The sequence below is a fragment of the Cynoglossus semilaevis genome, chromosome 19 (assembly GCF_000523025.1).
Source record: "Cynoglossus semilaevis isolate Cse_v1.0 chromosome 19, Cse_v1.0, whole genome shotgun sequence".
Classification (NCBI taxonomy): Eukaryota; Metazoa; Chordata; class Actinopteri; order Pleuronectiformes; family Cynoglossidae; genus Cynoglossus; species Cynoglossus semilaevis.
The window spans coordinates 6784763-6790454 of record NC_024325.1 but is presented as its reverse complement, the minus strand read 5'-3'; the positions used below and the strand labels follow the sequence as shown (position 1 = coordinate 6790454).

The 5692-nt window shown below is 39.7% G+C and overlaps 1 protein-coding gene across 6 annotated transcripts in view; it reads right to left on the bottom strand.

Moving 5' to 3' along the window:
• Positions 1 to 5226, bottom strand: part of bbx (BBX high mobility group box domain containing) — a 19459-nt gene extending 14233 nt beyond the window's left edge. For 2 of the 6 annotated variants that reach the window (XR_003052812.1, XM_025065409.1), the window contains exons 1-2: positions 5053 to 5226; positions 19 to 96 (exon numbers count right to left, since the gene is read on the bottom strand). The gene's annotated coding sequence lies outside the window, so the exon portion shown is untranslated. Of the gene's footprint in view, positions 1 to 18; positions 97 to 2248; positions 3714 to 5052 lie in introns of those variants that run through there. The other 4 variants (XM_017042003.2, XM_017042004.2, XM_008332601.3 and 1 more) reach the window with 4 other exon arrangements.
• Between the last annotated feature and the right edge of the window lie 466 nt (positions 5227 to 5692).

The window sequence follows — 5692 nt, the reverse complement described above, 5'->3', positions numbered from 1 at the left end:
GCGTAGAGGGATACTTACTGAAGATGAAACTATGAAAATGCAGTATGAGTAATGAAGATGAGTCTGCCAGTGCCTTTGTCATGCAATGACGATGACCTATAAAACACAAGACAGTGCTCTCAGTAATGCGTTACACTGTCACTTATCTGCAACAATTCTCCAGGTGCGAGGAGAAAAACTGTTCACCAACTCTGGCTCTGTGTTAGTTGAGCACAATTAGCAGAACTCCGGAGCTCAACAGTTTTACAGCATGGTGGGACATTTTTGCTTCATCTCGCAATTTTTAGATCTCATGTCAGGAGAACAAAAGTGTCTTAATATCAACCTGGACACACGCAATAAATAATCACGACAGTACTGTAGTAATTTTGTTGTAGCTGAAATAAAGCAGACCCGAGGAAAGTTCCTTGTGTGTCCAACATCACCTTGTTATGCTGGGCCATACTGTGGAAAGAGGTGACACACATGAACATCTCTTTCCACAGTATGGCAGACTGGGGTGTTAGTCATGTAAACATAGCATGCATGAAGAAGAGAAATTGAACCATTTTTAAATGTGTGGGATCCTTAGCAGACTTTTAATGTGAGGGAAGCATTTTTATTTTTCGCATGTCAGGAGAAGACAGGGAAATACAATTATTGAGCAAACAAAAACATGCTGGAAACATTTGATAAACTGGCACCCCAATATCATCCATGGCAGTGTGTGAGAGAAATACAGCATGGATTTAAAGATGCACTGTGCACTAACAACTAAAGTGTGTCATGAAATATTTTTTATTAAACTTATTAAAATCTATCTATCATTCTGCTCTTTAATAGTGAGGTGCTAGTGTTGAATAATGTTAAAATTATATAGAATTTTAAAATCGAGGCAAAGTTGTTATCTAGTAGGATTAAGTATAATATAATTTTTTTAGTTTGATAGGTTCTTATTTTCTACAAACTACATTTTTGTACTTTGGACAGAACCATTTCTTTGTAAACTGTACTGTTTTAAAAGGTGATGTTTGACAAGAATCTATCATTATTACTACACTATTATTCATATTATACAGTACATGACCCATAGCACTCCAACTTGTAAATTACTTCATAGAGAATATGCAGTTCCAACAGAATTTATCCACAAAGTATAAATGACATTGTCCACAAATTAGTTAATAAGTTAATATATCATTGCTGTTCAATATGTAGAAATTTAAAACTTTCCAAAAAAGTCCCCCAAAAAACAAGAGTATCACCTGGCTCAAGACTAAAATGAACTATCTGATATGTGTTTCAAAAGCTGCCGAATGTGGTCTCCTTCCAAATCCAGCAGCTTTTTTAAAAAGAACACATGGAAGAAGCTATTTAAACTTGTAAACTTTTTCTTTTCCCCAGTGACCAGCACATCTGGGTGAAGGCGTCTGATGTGCATTTACATGCTTGACATGTTGCCATGTAATAGCATGGCAACATGTCTACCATCTAATAGCAATACAAACTGTGTTTATCCGATACAACAAATGCACACGGTCATCGTTATAGTTGAGAGGGAAGCACCTGCTGATATCTACACTTCTAAATACCCCACAAATTTACATTGCAGACTCCAAATATTTGGTTTATTTTTAAGGAATAAACAGCATACTCTAGCTTGACCAAACATGTTTGTTAAGGGGGATAGCAAAAAATATTTTGCATTTGTGCTCATGCAACAAATCATTTAGTCCAGGGTTCACATAAAAACAACTAGCTCGTCAGTTTGTCTGAAAAGGAATTTGACTTAAACATACACTTACACTGACCAAACTCAATGAACCAGGCGAGTAAATTTTGGGGTCAAGTGAACAAAGTCTGTGTTTCATTGAGTTTTCTTGCCCAAACTCATTGTAAAACCATGTTGAGTTTAGCATTACGACAAAATAGCACAAGATTACACAAGAATAAAATGCTACTGTGGACATGCAACATTTCGATGCAATGTCATCTGTACACATTAAGAGATGGCGATCACTTCAGTCGACCCACTGTGATGGACAAACCCAAACACGTAGGCCAAAGACCTGTGACCAGTGGACGTCTGTCACGCAACATGACAGCAGATAGAGTGAAGCCGTGCAGCTATTCGTGTGAGTGTGTGTGTTGTCAGGTAAAAGTGCTGATGCCCGACGGGTGCTGCGAGTTCAGTCCTGAGCTCCTCCCGTACAATAACAGCAAACCATTAGTCAGGTAGTAAGAAACCATCCGATCGCCCAGATCCTACCTCTCTAAGTAGACATTTTTTCATCCCCGTGCAAAATGTCGATCTGAGCTCTGACAAGACGGACAAGCCGACTGAGAGTCCATCTTGCATCGGGTTTGAAGGAGATAACCCGTGTACAGTAGAGCACAGCGGTGGTGGAGGGGGGGTAATTCACTCCTGTCAAACTCTCCGGCGACAATGTCGTCGAAATGTCTCCCACTGTGAGGACACCAGGGCCACAGTGATTAATTAAAGTGGGGATTTTCTGTCCGACCACATGCATCCGTGTCCGGTGTTTTGCCGAGCACCCACTCCATTTGCTTACACTGTTAGTAGGAATATAAAAGTAGCCTGTTAGCCTGTTAGCTGCGCTGCCTGCTAACTGGACGTGTCACAGCACTAACCAGTATCACAGTGGCTTTTACTCTGCACTGTAGCTTCGCGAGGAGCTGCTGACAACTGGAGTTGTCGCTGCTGTTGCGGCACTTGGTTTCACACACAACGCCAGCTTTTTGCTGTGTGTTTGATGCAGATGGGAGGCGGAGGAGAAGAAGGAGGAGGAGAGGACTCATACCACCTCAGTGGGAAACAGTTGCTTTGCCATTTATTTTAAACGTTGATATGAGACGAGAGAAAGAGAGGAAGCGCTGGAGCAGCGGTGACAGCACTGTGGGCTGCGCGGCTCTGCTCGGCAATGTGATGTCGAAGAGAAACAGGGGAATTGTAGGGAAGTCGGAAGGCGGACATCATGTCCACAGCGGCGATAATAATATTTTTTCAGAGTGACTGACTGAGAGGTGTAGAAAACACACAGAAAAGCCATGAAAGCAGAGCTTCTCTATCAGTATGTCTGAACATACCTCTGATATCCTGCTCAGGTACCGCAGCGGGCGTCTCATCATTGGTGCCGTCCACCTTTTTTAACTTATTGACACATCATAACAGTTCAGCACTGGCTGCACACACACCGTGGCGTCAAGTCTCCAGGAATTTGACGTGTTCAGAGAGGAAGTATAAAGACTTTGTCACCAAAATAAAGCGCGAGTTTCAACACGCCTCGTGAAATTTTACTGTTTACATCATTGATCTACTTTACCTTGTATCTTCTTTTCCTTTCGGCCTTTTTTCAGGGATTATCTTATTTAGTATAGGTCATATTGTTTTTTTTTACTGCAATTATTAGTGAAATATTCAAAAAATTGCCTAGTGCCAAATAAAGTAACAGTATTTTTGTTGATGTCATTTTAGATTAGATCCAGATTTGCTCTTTTACAATTATGTTATTAGTTCAACAATCAAAAATATATTATTTTGTACTGCTTTAATCACCAGAAGCTGAAAACAATCAAATGACATACACCCTGGACAGTAACAATTGCACTTGCGTTTACACCTACAACACAATACAAACATGTACACTTGCACATGGTAGTGTCCAAGTGTCACTAGAGATAGATAGATAGATAGATAGATAGATAGATAGATAGATAGATAGATAGATAGATAGATAGATAGATAGATAGATAGATAGATAGATAGATAGATAGATAGATAGATAGATAGATAGATAGATAGATAGATAGATAGATAGATAGATAAGACTTTATTTATCCCTTGGTAGTTTCCTTTGGGAAATTTAGGATTAAATGAATCCAGCGTAAAAAGTGTACAAAACAACAATTGCCCTGTGGTGGCCTTTCAGAAATTGGATGAAAAGGAGTTTCTGCCTTTACATTATATTTACAGTTTGCTCATTATGTTTTGACAAGATATCTTTGCTGATAAGATAAGGTAGTGTGACACCAAAACTAAAGAAAGGTTTCATATACTTGAGAAATACTACTGAGAAATGAGCATGACCTTCAAATTGTATTGGTAATAGATAAAATAACCATGCTGCCACAATGGAAACAGACACTGTTGCTTAAGATTATTATACACAAAGGCTGACTTTTTATATTTGTAGAAAAAAAATGTAGAGTTCTATTCAGGCATCCGGAATAGAATAAGGGTGCACCTGTGGTCATGACATATGCAGGTTCTGTTTTTAGATACATGTAACACTAGTGCAAAGATTTACATTTTTTTTAGATATACATACACAAACAACAAGCATTAGTGGAGATAAGGGTCATGGGTCTGACTGGTCTTTCTGAAGTCCAGATTTTTTCTAGAGACAATATCTGAGTCATGAAGACCAGAATTAGGTAACAACTAAAATCATACTACTATCTGTCTAAAACAGATACACATAGTTCTACCTAAATATTAAAACCATTGTTACATCATTGAAATTATCATGTACACAACTCAAGCAAAACTTTTATCTCAACTAGTAAAACCGGAAGTGATGCGTTGCTGTGCTCGAGTATATTGACCATGGTACAGAAACGCAGCACTTCACGAGATGATGAATGTTACTGTCGGCGAAAGACCGTGGCACATGAAACGACCCCACGCCACAGAAAACAAGCTCACGTCACGCCAACTCGACCTGAAACACGCACTTGTTCAGTCACACAAAGTTACAGAAAACACTTTCGCTTTCCCTCGAAGTAAAACAAGAAAAAATTCTCCTCTCTCAGCTTTTCTCCCCCTCCCCTCCCCCGGTCTGTACAAAGTGCTCATAGCCACACTGGCCTGTTCTGGCCAACAACAGCCTCCATCAATGACCAACAGCTCAGACCCCTGCGATGATGTCCGCTCACCGAAACCTGCCTCTGCTCTCCGGACACTGTTAAAGCTTCCTGCCTGCCTGTGCCTCTGATAACTGTTCACATTTGTTCCGCAAAGGCGTCACGGAGGCGGTGGAAGAGTGTCCTTACCTGTCGGCGGCAGCGCGTTGATATCGAACACCAAACTTCACTTTAACCTTCCCCGCTTTTAAAAAAGAAAAAGAAAAAGGCGTTTGGCCGTGAATTAATCAACAGTTCTGCAGCATACTGTACACAGAGAAAATATCCACCCCGTCATGTAATGACACATGTGAGTGGAGGCTCTGTTTGAATGACGGCTCGTTTCCACCAATCAGCAGCCGCGTTATATTCTAGTGTTTTCAGATTAGTGTAACGTCCTCAAAATGTAATGTCCAGGACACGTGTGGCACATTTAGGCCCAAATATTATACAAATTATAACAATTAATCCGCGTATCAACGTTTATTTGAGCATATTTCAGTATGGGGAACACACGTCTTCGATGACGTCCCAATATATACTTTAATCTCCCCAAATGATGAACTGTAAACATATTTTCCAGCAAAAGAATGTAAAAGTTTTCTGGTGGAATCTGTCCTTGTATTTGTTATCTTTTTTTTTTAGAACTCCGTTTGTCAACTCAGTGTCTACAATAAGAAAAAGAATTGAGTTCTTTCACACAGACATGTGGTCAGAAGTCAACTGAAGGGAGTCAGAGTAGTAATTACTGTCAGTTATTTGGTTTGTTTTTTATTGTTCTTTGATTTTG